The following is a 16,736-nucleotide window of genomic DNA, read 5'->3' as shown; positions in this document are numbered from 1 at the left end:
ATCTTTTGGGATCAACGATATATTAGCTTCATTCCATGAATCAGGAATCTTTTGGCCTTGTAATATTCCATTAATTACCTCACTTAGAAACGGTGTCAGTTCATTGGCCATCATTCTATAAAACTTTGCTGTTATTCCATCTGGTCCCAGTGCTTTCCCTAATTTTGTTGATTGTATAGCTTCTTTTATTTCTTCCTCTGTCACTTCCCTATGTAACTTCTCTTTCCATTCCTCTGAAATTACTGGAAGCTTCACTTCCTCCAAATATTCCGCTATTGAATCTCTGTTCACCTCTCTCTTTTGGTACAGCTTTGCATAAAATTTAAAAAAGGCTCTACTAATGGCTGATTGATCTGTCAATGTTTTATCTTCCTCTCGAATCTTAGTTATGATTTTCTTCTCCCTTTTTTTTTAATTGCCACGCTAAATATTTCCCAGGCTTATTTGCACCTTCAAATGACTTCTGTTTCATTTTTTTTAAGTTCCACTCCAATTCTCTATTGTTCATTGCCGTCAATTGGTCCTGCAGGATTTTCATATCCTGAAATATTTTCTTTTTTCCTGGTCTTTGTTAAAGTTGTATCTCTTTGGCTTTAATTTTTCCCATAATTTCAAGTCTCTTTTCTTCCCTACTCCTCCTAGCTTTTGCATTCAGATCCATTAGCGTTCCTCTAATAACAGCTTTATATGTGTCCCATACCTTGTTAGTTGGTACCTCCTTATTCAAATTGCACTGTATAAAAAAATTGGTCTCCTTTCGTAACAACGCCATATTTTCTTCCGTTTGCAGCAAGTCTTCATTTATCCTCCATCCTCTTTTCTTTTTATTTTTCCCAAATCTCCACATAACTGGATTGTGATCTGAGCCTACCTTAGGCATTATCTCCACATCTCTAGTCCATACCACCAGTTCTTTGGAGGCCCAGATCACGTCAATTCTTGATAGTGTAAAATGTCTTGCAGAGTAAAATGTATATTGTCTATTTTTAGGATTTTGTCTCTTCCATACATCTTCCAGACATTCCTGCTCCTTGATCGCAAAAAATGACTTTGGCAAGCGTCCTCTTTTTTTCTGTGCAATTTTAGATTTCTTGTCTCCTTCCAGGCTTGTAACTCCATTAAAGTCTGATGTATTGTCGAAGGCTTTCACGGCCGGAGAACGATGGTTGTTGGGGGTTTTCCGGGCTGTATTGCCGTGTTCTTGGCATTGTAGTTCCTGACGTTTCGCCAGCAGCTGTGGCTGGCATCTTCAGAGGTGTAGCACCAAAAGACAGAGATCTCTCAGTGTCACAGTGTGGAAAAGATGTAGGTCATTTGTATCTACTCAGGAGGGGTGGGGTTGAGCTGAGTCATTCTGTAAGAGTTTCCCAGAGTTTTCATGAACAGAGCATGGGCTCCAGTTCTGAAAAACACCAGGCCAACAAAACACTCCACACCCGACAATAGCCCTGCAGAGAAGATTAGCACATCAAGCACCAATCCATATGCAAAAGAACCTCCTCAGGATACAGTGAAGCCTCCCGCCATTAGCATTCCACACCCTGGGAAACTCTTACAGAATGACTCAGCTCAACCCCACCCCTCCTGAGTAGATACAAATGACCTACATCTTTTCCACACTGTGACACTGAGAGATCTCTGTCTTTTGGTGCTACACCTCTGAAGATGCCAGCCACAGCTGCTGGCGAAACGTCAGGAACTACAATGCCAAGACCACGGCAATACAGCCCGGAAAACCCCCAACAACCATCTCCATTAAAGTCACCCGCCAAAATTATTTGGTCATAAGTCAACTCATCTAATTGTCCTTGCAAATCCTTGAAAAGGTTTTCTTTTGCGCCATTCAGTGCATAGATTCCAATCACCAAAATCTTCTTAGAGTTCCAAATAATTTCCACTGCTATATATCTAGCTTCTGTATCACTTAGAACCAATTTTGGCTGTAGCTCCTCCTTTATATATAATACAACTCCTCTCTTTTTCTTTTTGGAAGCTGCTACAAATTCATTTCCAAGTTTTGCAAGTTTCAAATATTTTACATCCTGTTTTTTGATATGTGTCTCTTGCAAACACACTATATTACATTTTTGTTTTAAAAGCCAGTGGAAAATAGTCTTACATTTAAAAGGTGAATTTAGTCCATTTACATTCCAAGATATGATTTTACACTCCATGATCAAATTTTAGCTCCTTTTGGTAAGTCTTTTTCATAGTCCCTGATAAACCTTTCCATCTCCTGGCCACATCTGATGATTTTCCTTACACCACCAAATTCGAAAGCCAGTCCTTCAGGTATTTCCCATCTGTATCTGATTTTCATGTCTTTTAACATCTGGACCAGCTCTCTATACTTCTTCCTCTCCAACAACACCAATCTGGGCAGTTCTTTCATGATTCTCACCACTTTCCCATCAACCTCTAATGGGTCCTGAAATTGTTTACTCACAATTGACTCTCTCGTCTTTCTAGTTGTAAATTGCACAATCATATCTCTTGGTAACTTCCTTTGAGCTGCAAAATTTGAGTTAATTCTGTATGCCACATCCAGAAGTGCTGCGATCCCCTCTTCTTCTTTTCCCAGGTATGCCACCAAAATTTCTGTAATCTGCTCTTGGGCTGTTTTTTCCAAAACTTCTGGAATTCCACGAATTCTCACTTTTCTTTCCATTTGTTTACATTCAGCTATGGCCATTCTTCCCTTCACGCCTCTCAGCTCCATTCTCTGCACATCTGCCAAGGTATCAGCCGTCTTTTCTACTGCGTTAACTCTCTGCTGTGTAACTTGCATTTCTTTTTGAACCTGATCCATATTCTTCGCTAATTCTGCCATCTCCAATTTAAGTGCCTCTTTAAAGTCTTTCAAATTTTTCGCCATCTCTTGAATCATATCTTTAAGCTCTTTATTCCCTTCCGAAACTTTTTTGTCTAGGTTTTCCAGCGCCATTTGCCATTCCTTCTTCAACATCATGGGGCTAGCTCTGCTTTGCTCCCATGAGGCTGCTCTTTTCCTTAGCTCCATGGCCCGATTTTATTATTTTCTTTTATTTTTAAAAGTCAAAGTTTAGGTTATTTTTGTAAAAACTGATGTTTATGCAGTCCAAAATGTCGGGCGTCTTTTCTCTATGGTTTTGTTTTGAGGCAACCGCCCTTACCCTTGTCTAAGATGGCCTACTTCCGTTTCCCTTGAAGCCGCAGCTTTGCCCTCTTCAAAAATGGCGATAGTCCACTTCCGCTGCTTACAAGCTGCTTCTCGCCAAGTTCTTTATGGTTCTGACGCACTTCCTGTTCCTCTCCGTTTCACAGCAGTTCTCGCGATGTTCCTCTCCATTTCACAGCAGTTCTCTCAGTATGTAAACAATAATCGTTTTTCCGCTCTAAGTTTTCTTTACAATGTCATTTTTTAATAATTTATTTGCCGGAGTTTTCTCAATTATATCTCAAGTCTTTTGCAGTTTTCTAGATCTCTTTGTCACTTTATTTCTTATTGTAATCAGTCCCGTAATGAGAGATAGCAATCTTTACCTTCTTAGATGTTTCTCTTGGTTGTAATCGCTGCTTTGATTATCCAATCAATTCAGGTTCCCGTCTTGATTTGATGAAGCTTGGGCATGTAGGTCTTATGCCAAAATTTGACTCCAAAGTCTCTGCAGAGATCTCAGCAACCTCTCTTCGGGTGGGACCTCAAGGGTGGATGGGGGCTCGTTACGTAGAACCCCCCTCACACCCGAGATCAACGCGCCCTCAAGGTCTTGAGCGTACTTGCCTGTTCTCCACCTGAAAACAGGGGGCTGCGGGCAGATTGCACCCCTCCAGCCCTACAAACAGTGACTCGGACAGCTCAGCTCCCTGAGCTGCGTTAGACCTCCATGGATCCCAAACCGGAAGTCGTGCGGTAGGGATTTTGATGGCTGGAGGAGAGCCTGCTGGCCCCCATGAACAACGAACATGTTCATGAACAGGATAATGTTCGTCAATGTTCATTGTTCATTGTTCGTGGATGGCAATGAACAACGAACACCATGTATTGTCGAAGGCTTTCACGGCCGGAGAACGATGGTTGTTGGGGGTTTTCCGGGCTGTATTGCCGTGGTCTTGGCATTGTAGTTCCTGACGTTTCGCCAGCAGCTGTGGCTGGCATCTTCAGAGGTGTAGCACCAAAAGACAGAGATCTCTCAGTGTCACAGTGTGGAAAAGATGTAGGTCATTTGTATCTACTCAGGAGGGGTGGGGTTGAGCTGAGTCATTCTGTAAGAGTTTCCCAGGGTGTGGAATGCTAATGGCGGGAGGCTTCACTGAGTCATTCTGTAAGAGTTTCCCAGGGTGTGGAATGCTAATGGCGGGAGGCTTCACTGTATCCTGTATCCTGTAACGAACACCATGTTTTTTTTTTCTGTTCATGCCCATGTCTAGTCCTAACATGGATTCCAGAAGCACACACTATATTTCTGTCAGGCTGGAACCCTTTTTGTTTTTGTTTATCCAGATAGTCTCACCTTTCCTAAAGGTGTAATATTTGTGATTTTGGCAGATACTGTGAGAAAAGCAATATATATATATATATATATATATATATATATATATATATATATATATATATATATATATATATATATATATATATATAAACTAAATAAATATGATCCAGAGGTGTTAGCCATGTTAGTCTTTATCAGGATGGTTACAAGATGGTTTCAACAAAAACACTGGACAAACTTGACAAAAAATTGTCAATCAGGTAGTGACCAGGGGGCTTGATAAGGCAGGAGACACTGTGCAGGAGACAGAAATTGGAGACAGAGAATGAAGCTAGAAGGTGTCCCAAGGGTCCTCTAGTCCAACCCCCTGCGCAATGTGAAAAACTCACTGCTACCCCCCCCCCTCCCCGCTCCATGACCCCAATCTATGCCTAGGAAAAAAACCTCTAGGATCGCTGGCCAATCTGGCCTGGAGGAAAATTCCTTCATGACCCCCAAAGTGGCAATGGCATTACCCTGGGCTAGGGTTATCAGGTCCAGGTTGGGAAATTCCTGGAGATTTTGGGGATGGAGCCTGGAAAGTGGAGTTTGGGGAGGGAAGGGGCCTCAAAGGGGTATAATGCCAGAGTCTACCCTCCTGAGCAGCCATTTTCTCCAAGGGAACTGATTTATGTGGCCTGGAGATAATTTGTAATTCCGGGAGATCTCCAGCCACTACCTGGAGGCTGGCAACCCTACCCTGGACACAGAAGAGAGCGCCACAAGAGCCAAGCACTGGCTCACATCCTCCCTCTTCCAATCTGTATACATTCATCTTGAGTCATAGATTCATCACTGTTGTCATCACAGCTGTGAGCTAGGTAAGATCATTAAAGATAAAGATGTCTCTCTGGGAACCAAGATCAAGATAATCCAGACTATGGTATTCTATGTATGGGTGTGAAAGTTGGTCCGTGAAGAAAGCTGACTGGAAGAAAATTGATTAATTTGAAATGTGCTGGAGGAGAGTTCTGTGGACACCATGGACAGCCAAAAAGACAAATACGTGGGTACTAGATCAAATCAATCCTGAATCCTCCCTAGAAGCTAAAATGACAAAACTAAGGCTATTGTACTTTGATCACATCATGAGAAGACAAAATTCTCTGGAAAAATCAATAATGCTAGGAAAAGTGGAAGGCTGTAGGAAAAGATGCCGCTAAAACTAGATGGCTTGACTCAATAAAAGAAGCCACGTCCTCTAGTTTGCAGGATCTGAGCAAGTCTGTTAATGATAGGACATTTTGGAGGACTTTCATTTATAGGGTCACCATAGGTCGGAGACAACTTGATGGCACATAACACACACACATTGTGAGAATAAAATGGACTAGGGGAGAATATTGTATTTCACTTTATATCCATATGAGGGGATATAAATAACTGGGGTATAAATACAATAAATATTTACATCATTAAGACCCATAAGCCAAAGTGACCCCTGCTTTCATCTCATTTTCATTGCCTCTGGACTCAGGGCTTGATGGGCTTCAGGGGAAATCCTGCTGCCATAGATTGCCAAGCGAGAGAGGAAGGGAAGAGGCCCTCTGAAATGAGTTTGGGGACTCCTGCACTCCACCCTCCACTGTCTGCTAAGCCAGGAACATGACCATGACTAGGCTAACACAGGGCATGATGGGAATTTAAGTTATTCATCATGCTTGATATCAGCAATGGCTTGGACAGTGCCTCCTCTATTTTTTTTTGCAGTTGCCTCAACAGAGAGAGAGAGAGAGCTAACGAGAAGTTTCCTGCTTTTTCCCAGATGGGAGCCGAAAGCTGAAGCAAGGTTGTAGAAGGTGAGTGAAGGGGGGCAGGCAGGCAAAGCAGTTTCCCAAGTGAGAAAAGGAGAGAACTCCCCCTGCCAAACTTTAAAAGTTTAAAAGTAAACTCCCCACCTTGCAGCACAGGGGAGATCCAGAAAACGTTCTTGGCATATGTACAATAAAGCTGTACTAGCTCATTTTAAGGAAGGTAGGAAACCACTCTATTGCTTAAGTATCATCTTTTCATCATCAACTTTTCCTTCTTCCAGACGAAGAGCAATAGAAATGTGAGTGCCAGCTACAGTTTGCCTTCCATCAGCCCCCACCCACAAACAGCCAAGCCTTAGGGACTGGTTTATGTTTTTGCTCCTTTTTTTTCTTGAGCTCCCATTTAACTCTGTCCCTTTGGAACTATCTGGTTCTTGGAACTGTTAACCAGAAAATATCAGAAATTTATATGGCTAGTTTTTCCTCAATCTATTCCCCAGACAGAAAGTATACTGACTGTCCATTTCAAAACGGAACACCAGGTAACACTATTAGTTTTCTTACTTGCTCATTCTAAAGACCTACCACTCTTTAATATCTGGGGAATGGCCATGGCTAGGCTTTCCAGGTGCCCACCAGTGGCAGGCAATCTCTTGGGGGTTTGCCCCATTGCCTGCCGATTGCTGGTGACCAGCATGAGGTGGCAAGCCTCCTGGAGATCACCCACCACCAGCAGGCAACCTGGGAATGTGTATACAGGGCACACTCCCAGAGGGGCACGAAGACATCAATTGCTGAAGTGATGTTGTTGGGCATGCTCCCATGCTTTGCTGGGGTGAATTTTGGCTCTAAACAGGCCAGATTTAGCCCCACATGTGAGCAAACTATGTACGCGCTCCTGACGCTTCTGTGATGACATCACTTCTGGGAAGTGATGTCATCACACCAGTCACGAGCATGCTCCCATGCTCTCCTGAAGTTAATATTGGCCCCAAAGGGGCCAGAAATAGCCTCATGCAAAGGCCAGGAGCATGCTTGTGGTCCGTATGATGATGTCACTTCCCAAAAATGATGTTATCATGGAAGCGTTGAGAGCCTGCATGCTTTGCGCTTGCACAAAAATCCCACACAGAAGCCACAAGGTAAGTGCCAGGTCCCCCCTCCTGTTAAGGGAGTATAGGGAATTGGAAACCCTAGCCATGTCTCAGTGGTGCTTTGCATGCGGAAAGCTCCAAGTTTAATCTCCGGCATCTCTAGCTAAAAGTATCAGGTAGTAGGTGATATGAAAGATCTCTGTTCTTGAGATCCTGAAGAACTGCTGCCAGTCAGGGTAGACAGTACTAACCTTGAGAAACCAATGGACTGGCTATATATCAGGCAGCTTCATGTGTTCAATATGGGAAACATTTATACCCTGCCTTTCTACATGGTTGAAGGCAGGTATCTGAAAATACTGTTAAATATTCTTTTCTGGAGGCATTTGTGCTTCTGCAGTTAAGATACTACATTTTCCCAAACACACTATATTGTCAACAGGGAAAATGCCAGATTTCCCCCCACATACTGTATCTATTATGATGAATTCTGTGTGCGAGATGATGGTATATACTAAAATAATAATAACATTCAATTTATATACTGCCCTTCAGGACAACATAACTCAGGGCAATTTACAAAGTGTGTTATTATTATTCTCATGGCAATCACCCTGTGAGGTGGGTGGGACTGAGAGAGCCCTGGAAGAGCTGTCACTGACCCTAGGTCACCTAGCCAGCTTCAAGTAGAGGTTTTACTGTATTTGAGATTTACTTGTTTTGTTGTCTGGTTATTTTCTTCCTTAGGTCCTGACTTGTCCTGCCTTGAAAATGTAGGGCTTATACAATTTTTAAATTACTAAATTTTGGTGTTCAAATGACCAATGGCAGCAACCAACTAGCTAATATTTTAATGCTGGAAATGTAGATGTCTCATTAACTACTCACTGTCTACTCACCACTGCAGCCTCTGTCACTGAAAATAATGTAATTTGTTATAGCATACTGCATGTTTATTCCAAATAGCTTAAACGTTCTCTCAAGCTTTGTAACTGCGCAATTTCCCTGTGGATAATTGAGGGATACAGTTCTAGACCTTTCAGAAATCTAGATTAGTAGAAGTATGTTAGCTTTGGTCAAGAGGGAGATCCATGAGGACTCATGGGGAGATGACTCACTTCTGCCTCTGGCTTTCCTTTTCTTCCTCCCTTCTTCTGGTTCCATTTATCCCACCCCTGCTCACTTGGTCTTCCCTTTTCTTTTCCCACTGTTTGCTCAGCCTTCATCTGGAATCCGCAATTATACAGATAAATATTTCACAGAATTCTACATAAGAACCAGTGCACAGGGTTTCTGTTTATTTACTTATCTGTATGGTTAAATCTAGTGCAATTTCTTAAGAGTCAGAATAAGGTTCTGATTTTGTATTGATGCTTTCCTGTAAACTGTGTACTGTTATGTGCCTTCCATTAATATACAGATGTGGGGCCAAGCTACACATGACAAATGACACTTGAATGGCAAGTGGATCGAGTGGAGGGCAAGTGAACAGGGAGAAATACACTTGCTGTTCAAGTGTCATTCGTCACTTGTAGCTTGGCCCGTGGATTTATAGTATGGTCCAGTATGGTTATAGTGGGGGAGGTCCACTTTATCCTAGCATTTTGTTGAACTAGCGTGCCTGCCTAAATTGTCACATGAATTTAGAGGAGATTCATCATGATGGTACCCTAGCCCTCCTCCAAGGAGTTCAGGATGTCAACTCCTTGGGATCCCCTCTGGGGATAAAAGCAGGGTATAAATGAATTAAATAAAACCTCATAACATTGTCCCATCTTACAGCCATCTGACAGGCTACGTCAAGAGACAGCAATTTGCCTAAGGCCAGCTAGAAGACTTGTGGGCTGAGCAAGTCTTTGAATCCTGATCTTCTCACAATCCCCTCACCACTTTGATTCTCATGATATGAAAATGAGATTTTATTTGCCCCAATTCTTTCCGGATTTACTCCATGTCTTCAAAACAGTGCATATTTCTTCAGAATAAAAAAAATAGTGTAGAGTTCAATACATGGCTAAAAACATGAACACACGAGCTTGCGTGCAAATGTAGGGCATTTGAAAGAAAAGCTTCTCTGCTCCCTGCCATGCGGGTCGCATGTTTGCCTGTAACGGCAGCTGATTATTTGTTCTTTTCCCTGACACTGAACTAAAGAATGCATTGTGGGAAATCCGCCACGACACATGACACAGTGCAAAGGAGGATCACAGCATGTGGCAGCATCAAGGGGCTTACTTGGCCTTGATGCACTCCTTCACAGCATGGGGCTCCAGAGATGAGTGTCTCTTCCAAATGAAGCAGTAGTGCAATTCGCACAACTCTCGGGAGAGCACGCAGTGATGAGGCTTTCAAAGCCCTCATGTAAACAGGGCAGGGAGGGAAAGGAATGAGTAGCAATTCGGAGTCGGTACCAAGCACAAAAGGGGACAGTTCAAAAGAGGTGTACTTAAAAGCAGGACAAATAATGTAAGCAGGAATTATCATCAACAATGAAGACTGTTAGTATATAGATCATTTTCACAACTGAGCAGAAAATAAATTTTGCAGCATTCTGGAAGAAGAGGGCTGCCTGACAATTTGTTTCAGAGAGATGAAAACTGATCTGGGGCCTTGAATTGTTCTACAATGCATCTATTTGCTCCCCCAAACTCCTTCTGAATAGCATTGCATCACACGACCTCATCTGAATCCTCCTTGGTGTTCTGTCTTGAAGCAATAGAGCCTCTTGCATCCCCTCTCCCTTGTGGCTGCTGCTTATCATTACACACCACTTTTATGCACCAGATTTACATTTCAAAAATACTGTATTGCAGCTCAAAAATTTATTAGTCTTTCATCAATCCCTTCAATCAAAACATTTTTTTTAAAAAAACTTTGATTTAAATACCCATTATTGGAAGCAAAGAATCCTTATTCATTTAATTCCCCACACCTTTCTTTACTATGAATTCCATAGTATCCCATCAACACTCTGGAGGCTGATCTTGAACTTCTGCCATTGCTTTCATAAAGAGCAGAAAGTGTCACTCTTCAATTGTCAGCACCAACCCTTAAGTCTTGAGCTGAATGGGACTAGATCTTGCTGCTGGACCATAAATTGCTAAAGAGAAGTAATCTACAGGTTCTTGTGTGAAATTCCAGGATTATCTGGTCCACAAAGTAATTTCTAGGTAGAAGAGTCCTTGTATGTTGTAAATCAATCATATCTGTTTCACCCACAGAGCCAGGCGGCGGAGCGCTCCCAGGTATTCCACTGTGATCCAGACCATAGGGTACGGCTTGGTGCGGCCCATCACGTCTGTCACTGGGACCCAGCGGTGCACTGGGGTGTCAGCTGGGATGAGTTGGGAACGAATTGCTGATACTGTGCTCCCTGAGTCCAATAGGGCTTGTAGGGTCTGCTGTCCTATTCTCACGGTGGCGCGCAGACCCTGCACTGCCTTGCCGGCTGGTGGGTTAATTTCCCACGCTAATGCGCATACCACTGGTGGGGTGGCTGCGGGGGTGCAAGCTTGTATCTGGTTCTCCACCGCCTGCGCTAGCTCCACTTGAGCTGCTTGGAAGGTTGCCTCCAGCTTCCTCCACATCTCATCCAGGTGTTCCTCTAGCCATGGTCTGAGCTGTACTGTGGCGTTGGGGTGCATCCCCTCGCCTGGCGCCTGTGTTGGAATAACCTTCCCCGTACGGGCCACCAACTTGTCAGGGCTTGCCGCGGCTGCCGCTGGGCGTGGGACTGGGCGGTCTGCTCCTGACGTCACAGGGGGGCCAGGGACTCTGCAGGACCCTGCTCTGTGGAAGGAGGGGCGGTATACCTCACCGAGACTCCCTCACAGTCCACTCGCTGGCCTGCTCAACCTGGCCTGCTTACCCTCTGTGTCCTCCATCTCCTCCTTCCAGAACTCTCCTCCAAGCCTCCACCCTTGCATCCTACTGCTCTCATTCCACATCATCACTCCTCACTCACACCCACCACCCCAGAGCTCTTCCCAGCCACCCTTTATAGGGCTTCCTATCTCCACCCCGCCCTCCTTCCAGGCTTGTTCCCTCTCCTGACCGGGCCCAGCTGTGCATTCCCCCAGGTGTTTCCCTCCAACCACTAATCCCTTCTGGGCTCCTTTGCCTAGCTGGCAGGGTGGGGTTGAGTGTGAGCCATCCCCAGCTGAGGGCTCCTTGGCCTTGCTCACGAGGGGCTGCCCCAGCCAGCCTCTGAGCTACTGAGCTTGCCTGGCCTTGCTCACGAGGAGCTGCCTTAGCCAGCTTCCGTGCTGCCTGCTTGGCAATGCTGGGCGGGGCTACCCATCTCCTCCCCCAGAATGCCTGTGGCAGCCCCCCCTGTAGAGGCTTGGCTTCTAGCAACTCCTGAGCCAGGCTGCTGTCTTCTAGCCCTGGCGTGGCCCTGGGCTGTCTCAAGCTGCTGCAGCAGGGGTAGCTGGCTGGGCTGCCGGGATCAGCCACAGCTGCACCATGTTGGCTGGCTACTGGGCTTCTCTGGCTGAGCTGATTAGGGAAGGTGGGCCCAGCTGCAGCCCCTTGGCTGACTGCCCAGCTCTTCCCACAGAGTGCCCTCAGCAGCTCCACCCGGAGGGGCTGGCTTCTGAGCACCTCCTGAGTCAGGTTGCCATCTTCAAGCTGGGGTGGATGCTGGGGCGTGGCTCTGAGTTGCTGTGGCTGCTTCTCCCCCTTTGCAGGTAAGGGCCCTGTTTGGGCTGCTGCTGGGTCCAATTCTTCCTGCCTCTGCCCTCTCCCTTTGGTGTAGGCAGGTTCTGGCCCTGGCTCCTGGCTGAGGTGGCAGGACTGTCGTCTCCTGGCTGCCTCCCCCTGCTTCCTCTTGTTGAGGCCAGGGGCTGTGCCTCAGACCCCGGACAGGTGGCCCTAGGCAAGTGAATCTCTCTCAGCCTCAGCTTCCCTCACAATATGGGGGGGGGAATTATGGCCTACCTTACAGGGCAATTATTACAGCAAAATAATGTGAGTGATTTGAATGCTGCTATAAATGCTAAGCATCGTTTTTATGCTTACGGTTTCTTTGTACTTCCAAGTCTGCAGTGCAAGAGGAGAAATCTGTGCCGGGGCATGGAGCTGGCTGCTTCTTTTGCTGCACTTTGTTTCTTTTGGATGTGAATATATATTTGGTTATATGAAATGTGACACTGTGGTCCAAGACATCACCATATTTTGTAGGAAAGGGTGACTTTGCCGTCAGTGAGGAAGTGGAATGCTTGCCCGTTCATCAAAGTACAAATTGGTTTATGCAAATAGGCCAAGAGTAGATAGGTATGAACCAACCTTTTAGGCCCAAAGTGCTACCTCCCAGTACGGTTTATCCTCATAGTGGCAGCTACCCTAACTGACAACATCGATGCATGTGACTAGTTGGCCAGCATTGAGACTATACTTCCCTTTTGGCCTAGATCAACCAGGAGAGTAGGGGGTTTTTTGCCCATGGTGCCCTGTAGTGCTTAAGGGAGTTTCCATTCTTTCTGTACAGGTTATGTTTTGTGGCACTAAACAAATTTAAGTAGGGCAAAATGTGCAGAGTTAGTGTGAATTAATTAATTAACTAAAATACTATGACTCACTTTTCTCCCCAATGTAGATCCAAGGCAGCTTACAACATTGTTCTCCTTCCTGATTTTATTTTCAGAGGCAGGTTAGAATAAGACAGAGTGACTGGCCTAATATCACTCAGCAAACTTGTGTGACAAAGTGGAGGACTGAAACTAGATCTCCTAGATCCAAGCAGGATACTCTAAGAACCACCACACCGGCTGTCCAAGTTTAGAAGGAAAGTTTGAGTTAAACTATTTAAGAGAGCATGCTATGACGTCAGGGGTGGAGGCAAGGGTCTTCCCAAGGCCAGCCTATCTTGTTTACCTGCCTTGAGAGGAACAGGGACTAGAATCCCTCTAGAGTCTGTCAAAGTCATCCAACTATGGCTCATTGGCTGGCAGGATGGTGACACAGCCAGAGTGGTCCTAGTGGGACCCTTGGCAAATGTCCAGAATGGGGCTCCAGAATCACTGCCACTCCCCCACCAGTGTCTAGCAAGGGGCAGCCCTTACTCTGGGTCATGCTGCCAGAAGCCAGCTGCCCAAAGCCCAGATGAGGTGAGTGTGAGTGCCACAGAGCCCACAGTTTGAGACCCAGATAAGGCAGGTGTGAGTGGCAGGGATGGCCTGGAAAGCAAAAACTGCCTTCACTTGGGGCTGGGGTGGCCCTGGCAGGAAGTCATTGGCCTAGTGAGACTTTTCTGGTTGCCTTAAGGACCTCTACTTATTCTAAGAGACAAAAGGCAGGAGTTAAATAATGAGCAAACCAGGACTAGTTCAAGGTTTTGGAGGGGGGAGGGGGCTGGACAGAGAGTGCTCAGGAGCCCTTCTATACCTGCTACTAGACTCCCTTTCTTTCCCTCCCTCACGTGCCTCCACCTACATATGTGTCTGCCCCCTGCAATCACAGCTGCCTACACTGCTTGCATGCCCTTTCCCTGATGGTGCTGGGTGGTGGGTGCAGCTAGGAGTGCCACTGCCATGCTCATGCTTTGTTTTGCACCCACATGCCCTTCTCCAGCAGCACTAGGAAGCAGATGCAGCTGAGAGCAGAGGTGACAAAGCACTCACAAGCAGGCAATGGAAAGGGGTGGGGCTCCAGAATCACTGCCACTCCCCCACCAGTATCTAGGAGAGCAGGGGAGCAGGACATCAGCAACAGTGGCCCTCACCAGAAGCCGCGGGCCTGCCAGATGCCCCACCATGCCATGCGCTGATACCGGTCCTGGAACAAACAAGTTATTTATCTATTGCAGATATTTTATATTAATAAAAATGTGTCACTTTCCAGTCTAAACTTGTATCTCACCTTTTGTTTTGAGGCCAGTTTGTAATTAAAGGTTCTTCTTGTGAATCATAGAAAATTGACCAGTTACTACCTGAATAACACATTACTGCTATACAATCTGTATAGGCCCAGCACTGAAACTCATTATGAAGACTGCTTACTGAATGAAGAAGAAGAAAATAGCATTGTTATGTGTGTGTGTGTATTATGTTTTAACATAATGATGTGCTGAGATGGGTTTGGAAAAATTGCCTGTACGGAATATGTGTGCCTAAGGACCAGGGTATCATTTTAAAGGGCACAAACATCAATTTAGTAGGAACCACATTTGCATTGCTCTTTTTATCTTTCCATCCTCATTGCACTGGCTAGTAAACTAAACTTCTAGCACTTCTCTTTCACTATTAGAGCTGCTCATTGTATTGTTTTTAATCAGCAGCAAATTTGGATCAATATGTTATCACTGACACAAAATAAGATAAATCAGCACAAACCACAACAAGGCTGAAATCCTAACAACACTTCACTGGGAGTAAGTCCCATTACATGAAACAGAACTTCTTCTAAGTAGACCTGCTTAGGATTGTTCTCCATGTTTGCACAAAATCACAACTCTCTGCAATATACATTTCTAGTTGCACATTTTCAGTAATACCTGAGATTTGGGAAATTGAACAAATTGCCTCTAGCCTTATTGCCTTGTGTTCTTACAGTGTGAGTACAAGTTGATGCATGTTCATCATTTGCAAACATGTCACACAGGAATGGGAATTAAACTGATTTTATCTTTCAGTGGACAAGAGTGGCTTAAATGTACTTCAGTTTAACTAGATGGTGCAACAGATCCATACGTCTTTTTACGGTAGTGTGCCACTTCAGTTTTCACAAGGAGACAGCAATCATATGTTTTAAAGAAACTTGCACAAAAATGCATCCCAGAACTTTACCTGTCAAAGAAGAGACTTCAAAACACTTTCTCCTGGAGATATTAAATGTTGACAGGGCATGTAACTTCCAGTGAGAATACTTTCAACAAGCATCTTCCTTTGGGACAATTGAGGTGGCCGTCAACCCCCATAAAAGGACTATTGCTACCTCACCCAGCAGGAAGCAAAGTACAGATAATCTACTAAATCTATTTCATGATATTAATCTTGAATAAATTAACATTTTGTTTTAAAACTGTAAAAGAAGAATGCCTACTGAATGGCAGTTATGCCTTTGCAGTCATTGGCCAGACCACTGGAAAGCAGGTGCAGCTATAATTCTTACCAAGTAATTGAATAAAATATATTGTCGAGATTTTCTCTTTTGCATTCACAATTAAAAGGCTAGAAATGAACTTTAAAGGGGCCATGTCTCAGTGACAGAGAATCTGATTGGCATGCAAAATTCTCAGGTTCAATCCCCTGTAATTTCCAGCTAAGAATAGCCAATAGGTGATGTAAAAGACATAGAAACAGAGATGGAAGGGGGCCACAATAGTAATCTAGTCCAACCCCATGCACAATGCAGGAAATTCACAGCTACCTCCCCCAACTCCCCCAGTGACTCCTGCACTATGTTCAGAGACAGGCAAAATCCCTCCAGGATCCCTGGCCAATCTGGCAAGGATGAAAATTCCTTCCTAACCCCAAACTGGCAATCAGCATTACCCTGGGCATATAAAAAGGGACCACAAAAGCCACGCTCCGACTTATCCCTTCCTGCCCCCCCTCTCATGATCTGCCTGAGTTCATATTGAGTCATAGAATCAGCATTGTAGTCAGATAGCCATCAAGCCTCTTCTTAAAACCTTCAAAGAAGGAGAGCCCACCACCTCCCAAGGAAGCCTCTTCAATTTATGTAGGTACTGGTATAATTGTCAGGCAGTTCTTCCTAATGTTTAGGCAAAAACTCTTTTTATTTAATTTTAACCTCATGGTTCTGATCTGATCCTCTGGGGCAACAGAAAACTACTCCACTCCATCCTCTGTGTGAGAAACCTGTCATATCATCTCTCACTCATCTCCTCTCCCGGCTAAACATACACACAGCTCTTTCAACCTTTCTTCATACAACTTGATCTCTGGACCCCTCACCATCTTGGTTGCCTCATTTATAAATATGTTGAACAACACAGATCCCAGGACAGGTCCCTGAGGCACTCCACTTATCACTCTTCTCCAAGAGGATGAGGACCCATTTACAAGCACTCTTTGGGTGCAAACTGCCAACCAGTTACAAGTCCACCTAACAGTAGGAGGTTTCAAGCCACCAGGGCTTTTTTTCAGGGGGAACGCAGGGGAACGGAGTTCCTGAACCTCTTGAAAATGGTCACATGGCTGGTGGCCCCGCCCCCTCTCCAGACAGAGGGGAGTTGAGATTGCCCTCTGCGCCGCTCAGCGGTGCGGAGGGCAATCTCAACTCTGTCTGGAGATCAGGGGGCGGGGCCACCAGCCATGTGACCATTTTCTCCAAGGGCAACCCACTGAGTTCTGCCACCACTTTTCCCAGGAAAAAAAGCCCTGCAAGCCACATTTTACCAACTTCTCAAC

This window comes from Eublepharis macularius, chromosome 1 (assembly GCF_028583425.1).
Source record: "Eublepharis macularius isolate TG4126 chromosome 1, MPM_Emac_v1.0, whole genome shotgun sequence".
NCBI lineage: Eukaryota > Metazoa > Chordata > Lepidosauria > Squamata > Eublepharidae > Eublepharis > Eublepharis macularius.
The sequence above is the reverse complement of the archived record's forward strand: the minus strand, read 5'-3'. Positions refer to the sequence as shown.